We start from the raw sequence: 24,470 nt of genomic DNA on the forward strand, positions 1-24,470 counted from the left end.
AAGTGCAGTAAGAGAGTACAGCGGCTATGCTGAGGCAAGTACTATCCTGGAGTACACAGTGGGAGCATCTGACCTTAGGCAGTGGCCAAGGAGGCTTCTTAGAAGAAGGGAATGAACACATTCCACACATTCTTCATTGGAGAAGCAGAGAAAAGAGCCAAGGAAACTAGGGCGTGAAGGGAAATAGCCCTTGGAGAACGTCATCACTAAAGAATTCTCCTCTTTATCTGTCTCCTCTTTCTTTGCCTGTGGAGGTTGGATACCAAACTTGAAATTCTGAAATACTGTGGAATCCAGGACAGAGATATTCATACTCAGTAAGCAGGAAAGCAGCAGGGTACAAGTTAGCCCTTGGAAAAACAACATCTGAATCAACCACTCCATTCACTAGTCATTCCCCATCTATTCTAACTAATTGACTTTAAGTTGCACTTTTCACTTTAACATTTATTGTAAGCACAAAGTCATTACTGAAAATATGAGAATCTTGAAAAAAGAGAAAGAAAATAAAATTAAATGAAAACAGAGAGTAATACCTAAGTTAGAAGGAACTGAAAAATCTTCAGACTTGGCTGTGTAAAATTTAAAATCTTACTTCATTTAATTACAAGGCAGACTGGGAAAAATATTTCCAGTAAATATGTCAAAAGATTATTATACTTTTATCAGAAGAGCTCATACAAATAAATAAGACATTAATAAATAGAATGATTAAAAATTAGAAAGAGGATATTAAATTGTAAAATAACCATGTGAAAGAATGTTCAATTTTTAAAGAAATATTAATTAAAGCAATCAGGAGATATCACCGTCACCTGTCAAACTGGCCAAGACTATTTTAAAAATGAAAATGGCCAGTGTTGGCAAGGATGCAGCTGACACTCACACATGCTGAGAGTGCACCCCTCTTCAAGGAAGCTCTTAGACAATTTGAATCCAAGTGTTAAAAGTGTCCAAAGCCTTTAACGCGATTATCTGCTAATTTATTCGGAAAAAAAGCGCCCCCCAAGTGCAGGATAGTCCTTAAGCACAAGGAAATTTTCAGCCCAAATTTTCAAATATAGAAATTTGTTTAATAGAGAATACATAATAAATAACTTAAAAGTTGTTCTTATGGAGCATATGTTCTTTTTGTAACGTCAAAATAGTAACTAAATGCAAGAGGATATGAAAACATAAGGTGCCACACCAAGAGACTGCCTTTTCTTTAAGGAGCTTGCCAGCCAAGTGACTGGGGCAAACACACATGGACACAACACTGAGAGTAACACAAACACAAAGGGTTAACAGGGGAGGTGTGACAGAGTGAAAACACGTCACTTATGGGGATCCATTAGGGAGGCAAATTAGATAGCTGGGATTAATCATGAATCTTCCTTTTCTCATTTATTTATATTTTTAAATTGGAAAACGAATGCAAGTTTGTTGTGGAAAATACAGAGAAAGTAAAAATTACTTGTCATATTCCAGACCATAGTTAACCTCTTGGCAAGTTTCCTTCTTTTTTTTTTTCAGCAAAGATGTGTAAGATTAGGAAGAACGAGATCTGAGAAAGAATTGCTGGATATTCTTGGGAGTAAAAGCAAGCAGGTCTTGTAAAGGTTCGGCACTCATTTAGACATTGTACTAGTGATACTCAAGGCCCAGTTTTTTCATCAGTGAAAGTAGGTGATAACAATAATGCCATTCTCATTAAAGGGTCATTGTGGGGATTACATGACATAATGACATTAATTTGCTAGGGCTGACATAATAAAATACCAGACTGGGTGGCTTAAACAACAGAAATTTATTTTCACAGTTCTGGAGGCTAGAAATCCAAGATCAAGATGTTGGGATGTTTACTTCTTTGAGGCCTCTCTCCTTGGCTTGTAGATGTCCACCTTGTTGCTATGTCCTCACATGGTCATCTCTTGGTCTGTGTTGTCTGTGACATAATCTCATCTCTTTAGAAGGACATCAATCATATTGGATTAGGGTCCACTTCATTTTACCTTAACTACCTCTTTTTTTTTTTTTAACATCTTTATTGGAGTATAATTGCTTTACAATGTGGTGTTAGTTTCTGCTGTAACAAAGTGAATCAGCTATATGTATACATATATCCCCATATCCCCTCCCTCTTGAGTCTCCCTCCCACCCTCCCTACCCCACCCCTCTAGGTGGTCACAAAGCACCGAGCTGATCTCCCTGTGCCATGCAGCTGCTTCCCACTAGCTATCTATTTTACATTTGGTAGTGCATATATGTCCATGCCACTCTCTCACTTTGTCCCAGCTTATCCTTCCTCCTCCCCGTGTCCTCAAGTCCATTCTCTACGTCTGTGTCTTTATTCCTGTCCTGCCCATAGGTTCTTCAGAACGATTTTCTTTTTCAGGTTCCATATATATGTGTTAGCATATGGTATTTGTTTTTCTCTTTCTGACTTACTTCACTCTGTATGACAGACTCTAGGTCCATCCACCTTACTACAAATAACTCAATTTCGTTTCTTTTTATGGCTGAGCAATATTCCATTGTAAATATGTGCCACATCTTCTTTATCCATCCATTCATTTGTCAATGGACACTTAGGGTGCTTCCATGTCTTGGCTATTGTGAATAGTGCTGTAGTGAACATTGTGGTACATGACTCTTTTTGAATTATGGTTTCCTCAGGGTATATGCCCAGTAGTGGGATTGCTAGGTCATATGGTAGCTCTAGTTTTACTTTTTTAAGGAACCTCCATACTGTTCTCCATAGTGGCTGTATCAATTTACATTCCCAACAACAGCGCAAGAGGGTTCCCTTTTCTTCACACCCTCTCCAGAATTTATTGTTTGTAGATTTTTTGATGATGGCCATTCTGACCAGTGTGAGGTGATATCTCACTGTAGTTTTGATTGGCATTTCTCTAATGATTAGTGATGTTGAGCACCCTTTCATGTGTTTGTTGGCAATCTGTCTATCTTCTTTGCAGAAATGTCTATTTAGTTTTTCTGCCCATTTTTGGATTGGGTTGTTTGTTTTCCTGATATGGAGCTGCATGAGCTGCTTGTATATTTTGGAGATTAATCCTGCATCAGTTGCTTCATTTGCAAATATTTTCTCCCATTCTTAGGGTTGTTTTTTCGTCTTCTTTACAGTTTCCTTTGCTGTGCAAAAGCTTTTAAGTTTCATTAGGTCCCATTTGTTTATTTTTGTTTTTATTTCCATTTCTCTAGAAGGTGGGTCAAAAAGGATCTTGCTGTGATTTATGTCATAGAGTGTTCTGCCTATATTTTCCTCTAAGAGTTGTATAGTGTCTGGCCTTACATTTATGTCTTTAATCCATTTTGAGTTTATTTTTGTATGCAGTGTTAGGGAGGGTTCTAATTAAATTCTTTTACATATAGCTGTCCAGTTTTCCCAGAACCACTTATTGATGAGGCTGTCTTTTCTCCACTGTATACTCTTGCCTCCTTTATCAAAGATAAGGTGACCATATGCATGTGGGTTTACCTCTGGGCTTTCTAACCTGTTCCATTGATGTATAGTTCTATTTTTGTGCCAGTCCATACTGTCTTGGTAACAGTAGCTTTGTAGTATAGTCTGAAGTCAGGGAGCCGGATTCCTCCAGTTCCGTTTTTCTTTCTCAAGATTGCTTTGGCTATTTGGGGTCTTTTGTGTTTCCATATAAATTGTGAATTTTTTTGTTCTAGTCCTGTGAAAAATGCCAGTGGTAGTTTGATAGGGATTGCATTGAATCCATAGATTGCTTTGGGTAGTAGAGTCATTTTCACAATGTTGATTCTTCCAATCCAAGAACATGGTGTATCTCTCCATCTGTTTATATCGTCTTTAATTTCTTTCATCAGTGTCTTATAGTTTTCTGCATACAGGTCTTTCGTCTCCTTGGGTACGTTTATTCCTAGGTATTTGATTCTATTTGTTGCAATGGTAAATGGGAGTGTTTCCTTAATTTCTGTTTCAGATTTTTCATCATTAGTGTATAGGAATGCAAGAAATTTCTGTGCATTAATTTTGTATCCTGCTACTTTACCGAATTCATTGATTAGCTCTAGTAGTTTTCTGGTAGCATCTTTAGGATTCTCTATGTATAGTATCATGTCATCTGCAAACAGTGACAGTTTTACTTCTTCTTTTCCAGTTTGGATTCCTTTTATTTCTTTTTCTTCTCTGATTGCTGTGACTAAAACTTCCAAAACTATGTTGAATAACAGTGGTGAGACTGGGCAACTTTGTCTTGCTCCTGATCTTAGAGGAAATGATTTCAGTTTTTCACCATTGAGAATGATGTTGGTTGTGGGTTTGTCATATATGGCCTTTATTATGTTGAGGTAGGTTCCCTCTATGCCTACTTTCTGGAGAGTTTTTAACATAAATGCTGTTGACTTTTGTTGAAAGCTTTTTCTGCACCTGTTGAGATTATCATATGGTTTTTATCCTTCAATTTGTTAATATGGTGTATCACATTGATTGATTAGCATATATTGAAAAATCCTTGCATTCCTGGGATAAACCTCACTTGATCATGTGTATGATCCTTTTAACGTGTTGCTGGATTCTGTTTGCTACTATTTTCTTGAGGAGTTTTGCATCTATGTTCATCAGTGATATTGGCCTGTAGTTTTCTTTTTTGTGACATCTTTGTCTGGCTTTGGTATCAGGGTGCCGGTGGTCTCCTAGAATGAGTTTGTGAGTGTTCTTCCCTCTGCTATATTTTGGAAGAGTTTGAGAAGGATAGGTGTTAGCTCTTTTCTAAATGTGTGATAGAATTTCCCTGTGAAGCCATCTGGTCTTGGGCTTTTGTTTGTTGCCAATATTTTAATCACAGTTTCAATTTCAGTGCTTGTGATTGGTCTGTTTATATTTTCTATTTCTTCCTGGTTCAGTCTCAGAAGGTTGTGCTTTTCTCAGTATTTGTCTGTCTCTTCCAAATTGTCCATTTTATTTGCATAAAGTTGCTTGTAGTAATCTCTCATGAACCTTTGTATTTCTGCAGTGTCAGTTGTTACTTCTCCTTTTTCATTTCTAATTCTATGGATTTGAGTCTTCTCCCTTTTTTTCTTGATGAGTCTGGCTAATGGTTTATCAATTTTGTTTATCTTCTCAAAGAACCATCTTTTAGTTTTATTGATCTTTCCTATCGTTTCCTTCATTTCTTTTTCATTTATTTCTGATCTGATCTTTATGAGTTCTTTCCTTCTGCTAATTTTGCAGTATTTTTGTTCTTCTTTCTCTAATTGCTTTAAGTGTAAGGTTAGGTTGCTTATTTGAAATGTTTCTTGTTTCCTGAGGTAGGATTGTATTGCTATAAATTTCCCTCTTAGAACTGCTTTTGCTGCATCCCATAGGTTTTGGGTCATCGTGTTTTCATTGTCATTTGTTTCTAGGTATTTTTTGATTTCCTCTTTGATTTCTTCAGTGATCTCTTGGTTTTTAAGTAGTGTATTGTTTAGCCTCCACGTGTTTGTATTTTTTACAGTTTTTTTTCCTGTAACTGATATCTAGTCTCATAGTGTTTTGGTCGGAGAAGATACTTGATACGATTTCAGTTTTCTTAAATTTACCAAGGTTTGATTTGTGACCCAAGATATGATCTATCCTGGAGAATGTTCCTTGAGCACTTGAGAAGAAAGTGTCTTCTGTTGTTTTGGGATGGAATGTCCTATAAATGTCAATTAAGTCCATCTGGTCTAATGTGTCATTTAAAGCTTGTGTTTCCTTATTTATTTTCATTTTCGATGATCTGTCCTTTGGTGAAAGTGGGGTGTTACAGTTCCCTACTATGATTGTGTTACTGTTGATTTCCCCTTTTATGGGTGTTAGCCTTTTCCTTCTGTATTGAGGTGCTCCTATGTTGGGTGCATACATATTTACAATTGTTATGTCTTCTTCTTGGTTTGATCCCTTGATCATTATGTATTGTCCTTCTTTGTCTCTTGTAATAGTCTTTATTTTAAAGTCTATTTTGTCTGATATGAGAATTGCTATTCCAGCTTTCTTTTGATTTCAGTTTGCATGGAATATCTTTTTCCATCTCCTCACTTTCAGCCTGTATGTGTCCCTAGGTCTGAAGTGGGTCTCCTGTAGACAGAATATATACAGGTCTTGATTTTGTATCCATTCAGTCAGTCTATGTCTTTTGGTTGGAGCATTTAATCCTTTTACATTTAAGGTAATTATCGATATGTATGTTCCTATTACCATTTTCTTAATTATTTTGGGTTTGTTATTGGAGGCCTTTTCCTTCTCTTGTGTTTCCTGCCTAGAGAAGTTCCTTTAGCATTTGTTGTAAAGCTGGTTTGGTCGTGCTGAATTCTCATAGCTTTTGCTTGTTTGTAAAGGTTTTAATTTCTCCATTGAATCTGAATGAGATCCTTTCTGGGTAGAGTCATCTTGGTTATAGCTTTTCCCCATCATCACTTTAAATATGTCCTGCCATTCCCTTCTGGCTTGCAGAGCTTCTGCTGAAAGACCAGCTGTTATGGGGATTCCCTTGTATGTTATATGTTGCTTTTCCCTTGCTGCTTTTAACATGTTTTCTTTGCATTTAATTTTTGATAGTTTGATTAATATGTGTCTTGGTGTGTTTCTCCTTGGATTTATCCTGTATGGAACTCTCTGCACTTCCTGGACTTGACTGACTATTTCCTTTCCCATGTTAGGGAAGTTTTCAAGTATAATCTCTTCAAATATTTCACACCCTTTCTTTTTCTCTTCTTTTACTGGGACCCCTATAATTCGTACGTTGGTGCCTTTAATGTTGTCCCAGAGGTCTCTGAGACTGTCCTCAATTCTTTTCATTCTTTTTTCTTTATTCTGCTCTGCAGTAGTTATTTCCACTATTTCATCTTCCATGTCACTTATCTGTTCTTCTGCCTCTGGTATTCTGCTATTGATTCCTTCTAGACAATTTTTAATTTCATTTATTGTGTTGTTCATCATTGTCTGTTTGCTCTTTAGTTCTTCTAGGTCCTAGTTAAATGTTTCTTGTATTTTCTCCATTCTGTTTCCAAAATTTTGGATCATCTTTACTATCATTACTCTGAATTGTTTTTCAGGTAGACTGCCTATTTCCTCTTCATTTGTTTGGTATGGTGGGTTTTTACCTTGCTCCTTCATCTGCTGCATATTTCTCTGTCTTCTCATTTTGTTTAACTTACTGTGTTTGGGGTCTCCTTTTCGCAGTCTGCAGCTTTGTAGTTCCTATTATTTTTGGTGTCTGACCCCAGTGCGTGAGGTTGGTTCAGTGGCTTGTGTAGGCTTCCTGGTGGAGGGGACTTGTGCCTGTGTTCTGGTGGGTGGGGCTGGATCTTGTCTTTCTGGTGGGCAGGTCCGCTTCCGGTGGTGTGTTTTGGAGTGTCTGTGAACTTAGCATGATTTTGGGCAGCCTCTCTGCCAATGGGTGGGGTTGTGTTCCTGTCTTGCTAATTTTATGGCATGGGGTGTCCAGCACTGGAGCTTGCTGGCCGTTGGGTGGAGTTGGATCTTAGTGTTGAGACAGAGATCTCTGGGAGAGCTCTCGCTGATTGATATTATGTGGGGCTGGGAGGTCTCTTGTGGTCTAGTGTCCTGAACTTGGCTCTCCCACCTCAGAGGCTCAGGCCTGACACCAGGCTGGAGCACCAAGACCCTGTCAGCCACATGGCTCAGAAGAAAACGGAGGAAAAAAAGAAAGAAAAATAAACAAATAAAATTACTAAAATAAAAAATTAAAAAATAATAATAATTAAAAATAAGAGAGCAACCAAACCAATAAACAAATCCACCAATGATAACAAGTGCTTAAAACTAAACTAAGATAAACATAAAAATCAGAGACAGATGAGTCACAGACAGCAAACGCCAAGTCTACAGTTGCTCCCAACATCCACTGCCTCAATTTTGGGATGATTCGTTGTCTATTCAGGTATTCCACAGATGCAGGGAACATCAAGTTGATTGGGGGGATTTAATCCGCTGCTCCTGAGGCTGCATGGAGAAATTTCCCTTTCTCTTCTTTGTTCACACAGCTCCTGGGGTTCAGCTTTCATTTCGGCCCCACCTCTGCATGTAGGCCACCCTCCAGCATCTGTTTCCGCCCAGACAGGACAGAGTTAAAGCAGTGGCTGATTAGGGGGTTTTTGCTCATTCAGGGTTGGGGGAGGGAGGGGTATGGTAGTTATAATTTGAATGTGGGGTGAGCCTGTGGCGGCAGAGGGCAGCGTGATGTTGCAACAGCCTGAGGTGTGCTGCGTGTTCTCCCGGGGAAGTTGTCCCTGGATCACGGGACTCTGGCAATGGCGGGCTGTACAGGCTCCTGGGGGGTAGGGGGTGGGTGGGTGTGGATAGTGACCTGTGTTTGCATACAGGATTCTTGGTGGCTGCAGCAGCAGCATTAGTGTTTCATGTTCGTCTCTGGGGTCCGAGCTAATAGCCACAGCTCGCGCTCGTCTCTGGAGTTCATTTAGGCAGCACTATGCCTTCTTTGGGCAGACAGGGAAGGAATCCCCTCTCCTTGTGCACCCCAAAACAATGGTCTCTTGCCTCTTAGGCAGGTCCAGTCTTTTTCCCGGACTCCCTCCTGGCTAGCTGTGGTGCACTAGCGCCCTCAGGCTTTGTTCACGCAGCCATCTCCAGTCCTCTCCCTGGGATCTGACCTCTGAAGCCTGAGCCTCAGCTCCCAGCCTCCACTTGCCCTGGCGGGTGAGCAGATAAGCCTCTCAGACTGGTGAATGCTGGTCGGCACTGATCCTCTGTGCAGGAATCTCTCCGCTTTGCCCTCTGCACCCCTGTTGCTGCGCTCTCCTCAGTGGCTCTGAAGCTTCTGCCCTGCCCATGCCCCATCTCCACCAGTGAGGGGCTTCCTAGTATGTGGAAACTTTTCCTCCTTCACAGCTCCCTCCCAGAGGTGCAGGTCCTGTCCCTATTCTTTTGTCTCTGTTTTTTCTTTTTTCTTTTGCCCTACCAACGTACGTGTGGATTTTCTTGGCTTTGGGGAAGTCTGAGGTCTTCTGCCAGCATTCAGTAGGTGTTCTGTAGGAGTTGTTCCACATGTAGATGTATTTCTGATGTATTTGTGGGGAGGAAGGTGATCTCCACAGCTTACTCCTCTGCCATCTTGAAGGTCCCCCTACCTTTACTACCTCTTTAAAGTTTTTTGTCCAAATACAGTCACATTCTGAAGTACTGGGGGTAAGGACTTCAACATATGAATGAATTTTGTGGTGATATGATTCAGCCTAGCCGTTGTATATGCATTTATCCCATTTCCTGGCTTATACTAGGATTTTTAAATTGGGTATTATTTTTATTAGATAGATCCATGTTTTTCAACCATGTGGCATTTCATAGAATGTGTACAGAGGTTAATTTTCCTTTTTATAAGCAGCAAAATTCCTGCTGTGTGCACATCCTTTTACCTTTGGGAAACCTTGGATTGAACAAACTCATTTAATGTTAGAAACCACTTTTCAATTAACATCTATTAATTAGTGTCTAAAGAATTTATATATGGCAGAAAATTCTTGGGAAGTGTTGATCTGTACTAATAATACAGACCAAAAATTTTAGATTGAAAAAAATACATCTGCACTTGGCTATGATAAATGTTTAATTTCAACTTGGTTGCTGCTGGAGAAACTACACTGTAATAGAAAGGGAGCAATTATCGGCCTGCCCTGTTCCATTCTACTCCCCCAGCTCATCCACTTCCTCCCTCCCCTTTCCACTGTGAAGGAGTTGATCATCTATAAAATAGATGTTAAATAGATTTCCTAAAGAAGAGTTAGCATCTCTCTTTAAATCTACATATATATATATATATATATATATATATATATATATATGCCTTTCTTGCACTAATCAAGCATAAATTTTCATTTTAATATCCTTCCTCTCTAGTCCCTGCTGATCAAAGGATTCCATTTCAGAGAGGTGGGAGGGGAGACTACTAATGAGATTATTTGAAAATTTCAATCATATTTAGAAATCCAACTCATTTCATAGACAAACAATAGGAATTACTGAATCTATCTCCTCACCTAATGCCCTCAGTCTCAGTTTATTTAGATAAATAAAGTAGAAACCTGATATTCTATTTCAATATACAAATAATCGTAGAGACCTAAATTAATTCACTGTGGGCTGTGTTTTATAATTATAAATTGTTTAACATTCAGTATTTTGTTGGTTTGAGGTTAAAGTCCAATTAAAAATTTTTTGCCTATCACTTTGGGCCATGTTAATTTGTTTGCATTTACCTTGGCATTAGCTCTCTAAAATCAGTTCGACTCAGGTGGGAATGGAACAGGCACAAACTCTGACTTTGCAGAACACTTGGGTGCTGGTATGGAGTGCGCCTGGCCTACAGGGGATGGGCTCTATTCTGAACACACCTGATCACTTGTCAAAGCAATTTGTGTTTAGAGTGTTTGAGTGGCTGCCTGTTGCCTTCAGTGAAAGTGTTGACATTTGTTTACTCTCTGAAATGCCTAATAAAAGAAATACAAACACTGCTCTTGTCCCTAGCACACTCTCCACCAAAGAGCAGTTCAGTCCTTGAAGTAGGCATGTTCTTACTCTCGTTTACAAACGCATCTACTTTAAACCACAGTTGATAGCTGTGCCTCTCATATCACCATTATCTTTCATCCCAGGTAAAGGCTTTCTCCCTACTTAAATAAGACAAACATGTTCCGACTTTACAGCTGGGAGCTACCTGACATTAAAAACCAATTGTAATGAGTTGCTTGTGGCTGATAAAGAAGTGGGGTAGGTCATCTTAGATGCTGAAATACATTAAAATTATAAAAAGGAGAAGGAGAGAGAAAGAGAGAGAGACAGACTGCCTGCCTGATGTCATTTGGGTCCCACGTTGTAGCACAGAGGGAGGGAAGATTCCAGCCCCCCCCACCAGTCACGGTTCCTGGACTGAGCTGGGCAGGGACTGTGCCTTAACCAGTGGGATGCGTGGGCCAAGAGAGGACAGAGCACCTACAACATCAAGACAATTTCATGCCTAGATTAATCTCCAAAATATACAAACAGCTCATACAACTCAACAACAAAAAAACAAACAACATAATGGAAAAATGGGCAGAACTAAATAGACATTTCTCCAAAGAAGACATACAGATGGCCAACAAGCACATGAAAAGCTGCTCAACATCACTAACTATTAGAGAAATGCAAATAAAACTACAATGAGATATCACCTCACACCATTCAGAATGGCTATCATCAGAAAGTCTATAAATAACAAATGCTGGAAAGGGTATGGAGAAAGGGAACCCTCCTGCACTGCTGGTGTGAATGTAAATTGGTGCAACCACTATGGAGAACAGAATGGACATTCCTTAAAAAACTAAGAATAGAACTACCATATGACCCAGCAGTCCCACTCCTCGGCATATATCCAGACAAAACTATAATTCAAAAAGATACATGCACCCCTATGTTCACAGCAGCACTATTCACGATAGCCAAGACATGGAAACAACTTAAATGTCCATCGACAGATGAATGGATAAGGAAGATGTGGTACGTATATACTATGGAATACTACTCAGCCATAAAAAAGAATGAAATAATGCCATTTGCAGCACCATGGATGGACCTAGAGATTATCATACTAAGTGAAGTAAGTCAGACAAAGACAAATATGATATCACTTACATGTGGAATCTAAAATATGACACAAATGAACTTATCTACAAAACAGAAACAGACTCACAGACATAGAGAACAAACTTCTGGTTGCCAAGGGGGTGGGTGGTGAGGGAGGGATGGACTGGGAGTCTGAGATTAGCAGATGCAAACTATTATACATAGGATGGATAAACAACAAGGTCCTACTGTCTAGCACAGTGAACTGTATTCAATATCCTGTGCTAAAACATAATGGAAAAGAATACAAAAGAAGAATGTATATATATACATATATATATATATGTATATATATAACTGAATCACTTTGCTGTACAGCAGAAATTAACACAACATTGTAAGTCAACTATATTTCAATTAAAAAAATAAAGACAATTTCATGCCCAAGACATTTGACACTATGAATTATTGATCATTTCACTTATTCAGTGAATACAATTCAGTGTCTACATTGTGGCAGTGCTGGGATAGAGTCAGCCATATAAGAATGCTGATGCCATAAACCTGATGTAAGAGAGAGAGAATGAATAGACAGAAGGTAGACTAAACCTGAGGATCTCAAATCAAAAGAGGCTGAAGGCATCTGAAATGACCTGATCTTTCTTTTCCCTACCATTACTCTAGACAAAGAAGGTGGTTTTTTCCCAAGAAAGAGAGGATCAGATAATTTTAAAAAGTTTTCCCTACCCCTGGATGCTCACTCTTCCCTTCTATCTCTCTCCCTCTCCTCTTATAACAATAAGAACAATAATTCCTAGACATTTGGATTACATGACGGTAAAGTTAAAAAAACATAATTTCAGGCATCTATCTAGAATTGCCAACTTCTTTTTGCTATGGTTTTATGCATATGACTATGTGTACATATATACGTATACATTACCATCTATTTTATATATTATAGATAGTGATATACATTACCATCTACTCCTAACATTAGCTAACGTTTGAGGGTTTAATATGTGACTGATTCTTTATATTGAATCTGCACAACACTTACGGTATAGATACTGTTAATATTCCCTTTTTACAGATAATGCAGTGGAAGCTCAAAGAGGCTAAGAACACTGCCCAGTCAGACCCAGCTAGTGGGTGGTAGAGCCAGAGACTGGACTTCTGACCATTCAACACTTGGACTCTCAATACCACCATTCCCTTTTTTTTTTTTTTAACTTTTTAAAAATTTCCAGTTTTAAGTTCTAATTCTTTTTATTTTATTTTTTGACCATGCTGTGTGGCATGTGGGATCTTAGTTCCTCGACCAGGGATCAAACCTGTGCCCCTTGCATTGGAAGCGCTGAGTCTTAACCACTGACCTGCCAGGGAAGTCCCCCACCATTCCCTTTAAAGCAGAGAAAACCCTTGCAAAACTACTCATCACTAAAAATATGGGAAAGACATGATTTCAGAAATTTTAAAGTTATCTTTATGAAAAACTCACTTGCTCTTATTTTTCTTATTTCACTGTGGACTGGAGAAAGCTTTGTTAAAGGCTTGCCCAGGCCCATTGAATTGCACTTAGGAATCCTGGTTCCAAGTCTTCAGCAAGAGAGGAGCTTTTAATCCACATTCTAGGTGACTCCCTAGAGAGTTTAGATCAAGAGTATAAGCGTGTTAGCCATTTTAAGGACAATCATGATTCATTTTATGAAATGACCTTCAAATGCATTTACAAAATACCTCAGTTTTAATTCCCCCAGTGGGTGCATGGAATTAGGAAACTGGGAAATGTTCCTCAGGTGAGAAAGGTCGTTAGCACAGAGGCCAAAGCCTTCAAGGGTATGGGAATCCCCAGAAATAAACCACAAAAATTTACTAGCTTGGGCAATGCTACACCTTCCCCGCACCTTGGAGAGAAAGTCTTTCCAAGAATTCTTAATTGTTTCTATAACCCCAAAGAGCTTAAAAAATCAATGCTCTAGGTTCAGTCACTGAGTTATGCTCTTGAGTGAGCTGCTTGATTATCTAGTACCTCAGTTTTTCCATTTGTCAAATCAGAATAATTTAATTCCCATCTGACATACCTTCAAAGGGGTGAGTGTTAGATGAGACAAAGTATGTGTATTCCCTCCACCTTTTTCCCCTTCTGAGAGAGCTTCTGTAATTTAGTTTGCAGATTCATGGGCATTCTTTTGGACCAACTCCATTTCCCTGTGTCATGAGATATTCTCTTCTGATTCCTTATACGTTTTCCCCTTCTCAAATGTTTAGTATTCTATACTACTTCCTGCAAATTGTTATTTCTGTTTGCTCCCCAAAGCCAATAAAATTTTAAATTAAGCATAAATGAAAACAGTAACTATTGCATTTCTGCCAATCAACATATGGATGGGAGATGAAGGGAGCAAGTGAACACCCGAAATGACACACGATCACTTCCAGGTCGATTAGGAGACTGCGGCAGGGGTTTTAATCAGAGCCGCTCTCAGGGAGACAGACAATCCTAGGTGGCTGATTGGGGCACGCCTTCCAACATCAAAAAATTTCTACTTCTTAGAAATTCCAAATGGTACGATTTGTCCCTCAAAGAGGGAGAGCTGGGAACCCAGGAGGCCCTGAGGTACCTGCTGTCTTTCTTGCTTTCTCCCAATTCTGCTGACTCATGGGAGGAGCATCATATATATACGCATCACAGGAACATGCAGAGGTCAGATGGCTCTGAGGAGCAATGCATAGGGAATGTTCAGTAACATTACTCTCTTGACTGTGGCCCAGTCTCCTCGGTGAATTTCTTAAGAAGCCTCACAATCAGGTATCATGTAAGAAGAACAATAGCCTCTTGGGGAGTGAGGCTTCTTTCAGTGGCCTCAGTAACCAGCACCTTCTGAAACCTTTATACCAGAGTAACTTCACCCTCTTTTCTGGTAACAGGGGAAGATTTAGCCAAGAAGGCCACGACACAATGAAGGGAATAAAGGAGGGAGTCATCAGATTTCCTGGAAACATAAGAAGGACCTAGGAAAAAGCACACAGCTCCCCATCCTTAGCACAGGCCATGCAATTACATCTTCTTCCTTGAGGACTATTTTGTAGATGGGGAGAAAGAGCTTCCTAAAAACTGTGTAAACAGGCACAGAGGCAAAACAGATATTCCAAATGAATGGGATCTCAGAAGATCAGAATTAAATCAGGCATCACATACTCTTTAGCCCAATCCCTGCCTCACACTCAGATTTCTACTCTAACCCCACGTGTCAGAAATGCTGGAACATCCCTGGTGATGGAAAGCTTACTGCTTCCATGACTGGACAGGTCCAACCATCACGTAGTTATGCTCCTACTCAAACACTTATTTAAAACTACTTTATTAGGGGCTTCCCTGGTGGCGCAGTAGTTGAGAGTCCGCCTGCCGATGCAGGGGACACAGGTTCGTGCCCCGGTCCGGGAAGATCCCGCATGCCGCGGAGCGGCTGGGCCCGTGAGCCATGGCCACTGAGCCTGCGCGTCCGGAGCCTGTGCTCCGCAACGGGAGAGGCCACAACAGTGAGAGGCCCGTGTACCGCAAGAAAAACAAACAAACAAAAAACAAACTACTTTATTAGGCAGTGGAAACAGTAGTGAATTAAAAAAAAAATGTGATCCCAACTTCAGGGACCTTAGAACTGAGTGGAAGATAAAATGAAACCAGCAACTACAATATTGGATTCTTCCTTATTGAACTCTCATGCCTGCAGATACCACTCAAAAGTGTAAGTCTAATCCATCGCCGTTAGGACAAATCCATCTGGTATTTGAAGACGATGATCGTAATTCCTTTGAAGAACTAAAAATGCTCATCTTCCTGCCTCTCTCCCTTCCTCCCTCTCTAAGGTGAATTAGGTAAACCTCATAAGTTAGCATAAGTAACAAACTATACCCCTCAATGTATGCTTTGCCAGGATATTATAGATTATATAAATAAAGGCAAGCCAGCCAATACTTGGTTTCCCTTTTTGCCTTCTGAAAGTAAAACAAAACTGAATTTGTGAAGAAAAGAGGGTGAAGATACTCTTGTAGAAAGGCTTCTTACCTCACCTAGTCTTATTTGGCTCCCTCTTCCATATCTCCCCTCAGGCACTTATTATACTTTTCATATCCTCAAACTTTTCAGTAAGAAACATAAAATCTAACCAAAAAACCTAAAAAAATTAAATGGAACCTATTTTTTTTCACACGCAAAATGGATTTTAGTTTTGCCTTATGAAGGTCTTATGTTTCATTATTATTAAAAATATCATGAATATTTTGCCTGCTGGGAGCACAGTTTTTCTTCCTATTTTTCAATCTTCCTCAAAATCCCTTGTTGTATATTTTATGAGTTACAGCAGATCTTAGTTGTTGCTTTTTGTTTTTTTTAACATCTTTATTGGGGTATAATTGCTCTACAATTAGTTGTTGCTTTTTAAAATTACAAACTCTAAAGCCTATGTTGGCATTCTGCTAATGGTCTTTGCATATAGGTGTTGTTGAGCGTTTACAGAGAAAAATGTAATAAGAGAAACATTTGTGGGATGAATATATACTTGTAATATACTTGTGTGACTTTTATAAACAAAAATAGGACTATGTTGAGCAAGCAAGCTGAGTTTCTCTAGATGTCAATTTCCTGAGAACTTCTTCCAACTTGAGTGGCTTAGATCACAGGCTAATTTATTATCCTCTCACTTTATTATCCTCTCACTTTTCCTCTCCCCTTGACAATTTTGGGAAATCTACAATTAGGGACATGTACAGAGCTGAAAGCTGCACTGGGTGCCTTGAAGCCTCTTGTTTTCTCCTTGCCTTGCCTGCTAGGGTACTGTGAGCTTCTTGAGCTTTCGTGGTGTGTCTGCAGTATGAACTGTTCCCCTTGCAGTTGGGAAGAGTTGAAGGTGTTCATGGGAAATGGAGCAAAACTGTTGTGAGAAGTAGTTATTGGGGAACTTTGGGATTTCAGGAATGAACTTTTAAAGAGGTTTTTTTTTTTTTTTTTTTCCCAAAAAGACATTTCTAGAAAGACTAAAGAGGGTGATTATGAAAATTAAATGGTATAAGGCCTAGGAAGTGCTTAGCACAGGGTCTGGGCACCTGAAAAGTGCTCAATAAATTATTATTATTATTGTTATTATTATTAAGTTGCAGGCACACTCATCTTGTATGTGATTCATTGTAAACCCCTCAAAGGGATTTGGGAAACAACTTTTTAAAGGGGGCTTTAATTGCTTTAGGAAAGTTGCAGGAAAGGACACCTTATATGGCCTGCATCTAGGATCTAGGACCAACAACAAAGCCCCAAAACAAATAAAGGTGGCCCAAGGTAAGCTGGTGATGCTGTTGGCAGTACAGAGGAGTATGAGTTCCATGAGGATTTGACCACTCCCTGTCTGTTGTATCTTGAGACAGTCCTGCTCAAAAGTGAACTTTGGAGGCCAATAAGCCTCGTGACCTCTCCAAATCGATTTGGTTTTGGTCTCCCCAAAATAGATCACCATAGAGAAACTGATGCATCTCTATGGGGGTCAGAGCAGTGGACATTCAGGGTCAAGAGGGAGAGCTAAAACTTAGTTCTAACAATGTTTGTGTCTTTATTTTTCCCTTACCCCTCAGGACCGCACCCCAGTGCCATGGTTTATCTGAGTAAAGGCGTTCACTCTCTCACCATCCCCAGCCCCACCCATGCATACACCAAATGTGGCATTCATGTGGTGCTGCACTCATGTGTAACCTGGCTCTTTCTAGCAAAGCTGGAATGGAGCAAGTATTTTTTTTTACTTCTGCCTCTCACTCCTTCCATTGCCCTCTTCATTCCCCCTGGTGCTACTTTTCGAGGCCTTAACCCTGTTCTTTCACTTTTCCCTGGACCCCCCACTAGGTGGTGTCACCTGGGCAACTCAGCTGAACTACTGTATATTTTATTTCTTTTAGGACAATCCCTCTGCCAAGACAGTGTTGCCTCAAATTCTGGAATCGAAGGTGATTTTTATTTTATACAAAGACAAAAGCAAATATTCACTGAACATTTATTGTATACTGGACATGGTTCTTGATGTTTTGTATGTGTTTATATCATTTAATTCTCATACAAACCTGATGTTTATTTAATATAATTTAATATAAATATATTTAATAAACATAAATATTAATATTTAATATAACAATTATTTAATATTACCCCTCATTGCAGGAAGTATTGACATAAAGGCTATTCCTACTCATGAGAGGTGGAATACAAGTTTAATTTTCAGCCTTCTTCTAGATTCTGTAAAGAGATACTGAGACAAGTGCCCATCAACAGACGACTGGCTACACACACACACACACACACACACACACAGGAATATTACTCAGCCATTAAAAAGAATGAAATACTGCCATTTGCAACAATGTGGATGGATCTAGAGAATATTATGTTAGTGAAATAAGTCAGATAGGGAAAGACAAATACTATATGATATCACTTATATGTGGAATCTGAAAAATAATATAAATCAATCTATACACAAAACAGAAACAAACTCACAGCCAAAGAAAACAAACTTATGGTTACCAAAGCGGGTGGGGGGAGGGACAAATGAGGAGTATGGGATTAACAGATTCATAAAATAGATACCTGAAACTAGAAAAATATTGTAAATCAACTCTACTTCAATAAGAAAAAAGAGGTCCTGAGCCACTTACCAGTCCAGGATACTGAACCATTGTGATAGTTGCTCTCCCCTCTAATTTTTTTTTCCTGAAATGCCTACAGTCCATCAGAATGGACTATGGTTACTTGACTTGTTGCCTTTCTATCTAAACAGATGAAGGGTGAGAAGCAGACAAAAGAGAAGCAACACCTTAAAGATATGCCTTCGCCTATAACGTGGAGGCCAAGCTGGAGACAAGTAGGAAATCAAAGCAGTAATTAGGCCAATACAGTATGAAAGTAAGAGGTATGGGGCAGCTGACTCTGAACATGTGTTTTGGGCCCAACAGGAGTCTAAACGTCAAAGTTGGTTACAGCAAAGCCTGTTTAGCAGCAGCTCTTGCTACAGAGAATGATGTGAAAAGATCAGGTGAACATCCACCAGACATCACAGCTACATCTGCTCACACAGATGGCAACACCATCAGCGGCATCATCCTTAAACAGGAAGGCCAGTGACAAGACAGGAAGGCTAGTGACAAGTGCATCACAAACTAGTATCATAAGAAGAGACCAATGGCTCTCTTAAATCCAGAACAGAGAAAAATAAGGAGCAAGTTTACTAGTCACATTTTTATTGGTCAAAATCAATCCTTTTTATTGATTGATTGTCTATTATTAATTAAAGCTGCAAGTTTGTATTATTGAATTAAAATGTGTACATGTTCCCACATTTGTGTATTAATCTTGTGCATTTTATCATTTCATAGCAGGAGCCCACTTAGGTTATATTTCTGTAATTAACTCAAACATAAGGTGAATGAATTACCCTTCACAGCAGAAGTCAAAGCAGACTGTTTGTTCATGAATTTACTCAACGTTTTCACCTCCTCAGTTTATCAGTTTACTGAATGTTCTACCCTTGTATAGATATTAGCTACTGTTTCATCATTAGCTATAACATTTTTGTGAGTCAAAGACCAGTGTTGAACAGGATAATCTATTTTTGAATCAAACTGTTGAAAGTAACTCAAATTGTCCATCCCTAGAAAATAAAAATGAAGTAAATCTGATGGACATGCTTAGATCTATTCTATATCCTTCTTAAGTAGCATTTAAAGTGCTTCAGGCAATGCTCACACTCAAGCCCACTGGTGCTTCTCTTTGAACAGTATTTTCAAAAGCAAAGGCTCCTGTTGCATTGCGAGCTGGAACTGCTTTGAAGCACAAACAATGCATTTCACTATCTTATATAACAGCTGTTATCTCCCCTCTTTGTGGAGATGTATTTCTTTTCAGAAGCAAACACAAGGACATCTCCTTAGTTGAGTATTAGCAGTAATCGAAGTGCAGAGGATCACAGAAATCTTGATAAGTACAACACCTTGTTCCCGAGGACCCTGTAGACTGTCACCTCGCCAGGCTTTCTCCTTAGCGTCGTTGTCACATATTCTGTGAGTGAAGCTTCTCATCTGCCTTCACTCCCATCAGGCAAGTATTGCCTAGGTGTAGTGCTGATGACTGAATTCTGGTTTACATGCAAACACAAGGAGTCAATGTCATTGGATAGTGAGGCTGTGATGAGGTTAACTTCAACCACCATCCCTGAGGACACTCTAGTCCCACCTTCACTGAGTTCACTGCCAGCAGGACCCCCACTGCTTTGCATACAAATATAATACCACACTATTTCTATGGGACAGAAATCCCAGAAAGATATGAAGTAATTTCTGCCTGTCTATAAGCCTTCCCACTGGACAATGCAAAAGTGTGTAAAATTATATTTCTATTTCCTTGCCTTTCCATTTTAAGGATGAAATTTATATTCACCATCAGAGAGAGAAGAAAAACTTCCAGAACAAAAAAAAAATCGACCTTTTCTTCTTTTTCCTTTTCACAGCTTCATGGCATACATAAAAAACTAAGCCCTAGGTTATAATATAACTTCCTGGCTTTCACTGCACTTAGGAATGTTTTTCAGAATTTACACTTCTTAATATACTAAGATGGTAGTACTACCCTCTGATGGATACCAACCTGGCATATGAAACCACTGTGATGTTTGTTCTCCCCTTTAATTTCCTATAATGTCTACAGTTCATTTTCAGGGCCATAATCTTATAATGTGCTCATTGTTCAAACAGCTATCTTCCAAGATCACATTTTCAAGGTAACAGTATTACTCAGAGGAGTTATTTAATTAGGGCACAGGGCAGTATCTCAACTCCTGTAGCTGTTTCTGTTAAGTTTCCTCAAGCTTTGCTTCCAGTTATGCACATCCATTCTGAGAGTTCACCGTGAGCTGAGAAAATCGAGACAAGGTGGGCCAGAATTTGGAACTATTTGTTGTAGTTAACTTGCCATGTTGTGCAACCATTCCCATAAATCAGTTTTAGAACAGTTCCATCACCCCAGTAAGATCACTAATGCACATCTACAATTAATTCCCATTCCCACACCCACTCCCTAGGCAACCACTAAGCTACTTTCTGTCTCTCATAGCTTTGCCTTTTCTGGATATTTCATATAAATGGAATCATACAATATGTATTCGTTGTGTTTGATTTCTTTCACTGAGCATCATGTTTCTGAAGTTCATCCGTGTCATAACATGTATTTGTAGCTCATTCCTTTAATTGCTAAATACTATTCCATTGTATGGACATATGACATTTTGTCTACCTGTTTGCTAATTGATGGACATTTTGGTTGTTTCCAATGTTTGGTGATTATGAATAATGCTAAGAACATTTGTTTACAAGTCTTTGTGAGGACACATGTTTTCATTTTTCTTGGATAGATATGGCACTTTTTAAAAAACGGCTTTATTGCATTATAATTGACATATAATAAACTGAATATAATTAAAGTATACAATTTAATCTGTTTTGACATATGTATACACCTGTCAAGACATCACCACAACCAAGGTAATGAACATATCCTTTAACCCCAAACAATCCTTCATGTTGCTTTGTATCTTGCTTTCTGTCCTTTTAGATTAGTTTTCATTTTCTAGATTTTATGTCAGTGGAATTATAAAGCATGTGCTATTTTTTTTGTCTTACTTCCTTTACTCAGCATAATTATTTTCTCATTTTTCCATGTTGCAGTGTTTATCAATAGCTCATTTCTTTCTTTCTTTCTTTCTTCTTTTTTTTTTTTTTGCGGTACGTGGGCCTCTCACTGCCATGGCCTATCCCGTTGCGGAGCACAGGCTCCGGACGTGCAGGCCCAGCGGCCATGGCTCACAGGCCCAGCCGCTCCGCGGCATGTGGGATCCCCCCGGACCGGGGCACGAACCCGCGTCCCCCGCATCGGCAGGCGGACTCTCAACCACTGCGCCACCAGGGAAGCCCTCATTTCTTTTTTTTAAATTGCTGAGTAATAGTTTATCTGCATATACCTCAGTTTATCATTCATCTGTTGATGGGTATTTAGGTTGTTTCCATTTTTTTGCTATTACTACAAACAAAGCTGCTTTGAACATGTACATTTGTATGAACATATGCTTTTTTTCTTTTGGGTAAAGTCTCAGGAATGGAACAGCTTCATGACACTGTGAGCATATGATTAACTCTGCAGGAAATTGCCAAATCGTCTTCCAAAGCGGTTGTTGCATTTTACACTCTCACTAGCAGGTGCACTGAGGATTTCTGTTCCTCCAGATTCTTGACACCTTGATATGGTCAGTCTTTTTAATTTTAGACATTCTAATATGTGTGAAGTGAGACTGCACTGTGATTTTAATTTGCATTTCCATAATGACTAATGATGTCGAATATCTTTTCATGTGCATATTTGTCATCTGTGTGTCTTCTGTGGTGAAGCACCTGTTAAAACTTTTTTACCATTTAAAAAAATGAGGTTGTTTTCTTTCTGCATATTGAATTTTGAGAGTTCTTTATAAATTCTAGATACAAGTCCTTTATCAGATATATGCTTTGCAAATATTTTCTTCCATATGTGGCTTGTCATTCCATGAATCAAAAGAAAGTTGGAACATCTATATTAATATCAGACAAAATAGATTTCACAGCAAAGAATATTACCAGGGATAAAGAAGTTCATTTCATAATGGTAATAGGGTCAATTTATCAAGAGGACATAGCAATTCTAAACATTTATGCAGCTAATAACAGAGATTCAAAATACATGAAGCAAAAATTGCTAGAATGGCAAGGAGAAATAGGCACAATGGTATTTGGAGATTTTAATACCCCCATCTCAGTAATTCATAGAATAAAATGGCAGAAAATCATGAAGGATATAGTAGACTTGACTGACAGCGCCAACCTGCTTCACCTGAATTTTTGTGTTCTCCCCAGATTTATATATTGAAGCCCTAAGCCCCAATATGATGATATTTGGAGGTGGGGCCTTTGGGAGGTAATTAGGTTTAGATGAGGTCAAGAGAGTAGGGCCCCCGTGATGCGATCAGCATTGTTATTGAAAAAAAGGAAGAGAAACTAGGGCTCTCTCTCTTTCTCTGCCACGTGAGGACACAGTGAGAAGGCAGCTATCGACAAGCCAAGAAAAAGGTTCTCACCAGGAACTGAATTCGGGCACCTTGATCTTGGTCTTCCCAGACTCCAGAATGGTGAGAAATAAAAGTCTGTTGTTCAAGCCACCCAGTCTGTGCTATTTTATTATGGTGTACTAAGCTATAACAAAAGCAGACTAAGATAGTCCAATTCCCAATTCAGCTGTGAATTTGCTAAAGTATAACAATGACTCTCTTGGTTGCAGGTGGAGAAAGTAAAGACTTGAATTATCTTAAGTGAAAAGAGAAACTTATTTAAAGAAAATACTAGGTATATGGATAGGGACTTGAGTTACACAGATGTATGCATTTGCCAAAACTCACTGAATGCTACACTTAAAGTCTGTGCATCTTACTATATGTAAATTTTACCTCAATAAGTAAACAATAATTGAACTCTGCTTAATGATATGTATGCTAAAGTGTTCAGGGTTTTAGTGAAGTGATGTTTGCAACTTAAGCTAAAATGCATGAAAAATATGATTTTATGGATAAGGGATGGATAGATATGTGATAAGGCAAATACAGCAAAATGTTCACTGTAGAATCTAGGTGGTAGATACGAGTGTTCACTGTAAAATTATTTCAACATTTATATATGTGAACATTTCCATCAGAAAATGTTGGGTCAAGAACCCAAGAACAAGGCTATGGCTGGACCTCTATAATAATAGAAATATCGGGATGTTCTTCCTCTCTCATTTATTTCCCTCTTTGGGTCATCTCAGCCTCTTATCTCTCTATGGCAGAGTAGCTTCCTCTATGTGGCCAAAAACACGACCACCAAGATCTCCCCAGATGTACATCTTATGGATTCAGTACCAGAGAGAGATTGGCCAAATATTCCTCCTGTTTCCAAATCCAAATATCCATGAGGAAAGACTCATTGACCCAGCTTGGGTCAGGCACTCATTTTTGGGCCAATCAATGTGGCCAGGAGGACAGGGCTATATGAATAAATGGTATCTGTTTAGAAAATATGAGATAAATGACAGAGTTTAAGGGTGTGGAGAGAGAGAGCCTTCAACAATAGGCTTTTCCTGGAAGAAGGTAGTCTGGAATCAGACCAAACAACAGGTGCCAATTCCAGCAACATAAAAATGAGAAGGACCCACATCACTGACATCATTGAGTTTACCTCCAAGCAAAGAAAAAATAAAAAAGAGTAGCAAACTACATACACTCAGCCAAAGTCGTCAACAAAATTTGTTCCTGCAGTTATCTCCCTCAAGCCCAATCTGAACAGTGTTCTGATTTTTTTTCCTGACACATAAATAAGGTTCTAGGCATTAAGTAATATGTTAATGAAAGGTCTCAAGATGAAAGCTCAAATCCAAAGTGTAGAATATGTGACAGTGCTTTTTGCTGTGAAAAGCACTGAACTAATAATGAGTAAGGACACAGTTACTCCAACCTCTGCTTAGGGAAGTCTCAAAAAAAAGAAGTTCAGAAGATGTATATAGAGACACATTCTTTCCAGAAGGTGGTGGAAATATTTGCTTAATACAAATTTCCAAATCTGTGGCTTGCCAACTAATACTTATTAATTAACACCAACTGAATGATGATTAATTTGAATTTGTGAAAAGTAAGGATCACATAGTATGTGAATTACGTGGTATAATTAAAAGGCAAAACACTGATTAACAAAGTGTTATCAGAAAATGTCCCATTGAGAGCACCTTCGTTAGTGAAAGAATCTTGAAAACTTT

At 38.9% G+C, this 24,470-nt stretch overlaps 1 pseudogene; it reads right to left on the minus strand.

The window, feature by feature from the left end:
• The window catches only part of LOC132439771 (nitric oxide synthase-interacting protein pseudogene), a 93,565-nt pseudogene extending 75,276 nt beyond the window's left edge, over window positions 1–18,289 (minus strand).
• Window positions 18,290–24,470: the final 6,181 nt, after the last annotated feature.

The sequence above is a fragment of the Delphinus delphis genome, chromosome 16 (assembly GCF_949987515.2).
Source record: "Delphinus delphis chromosome 16, mDelDel1.2, whole genome shotgun sequence".
Taxonomy (NCBI): domain Eukaryota; kingdom Metazoa; phylum Chordata; class Mammalia; order Artiodactyla; family Delphinidae; genus Delphinus; species Delphinus delphis.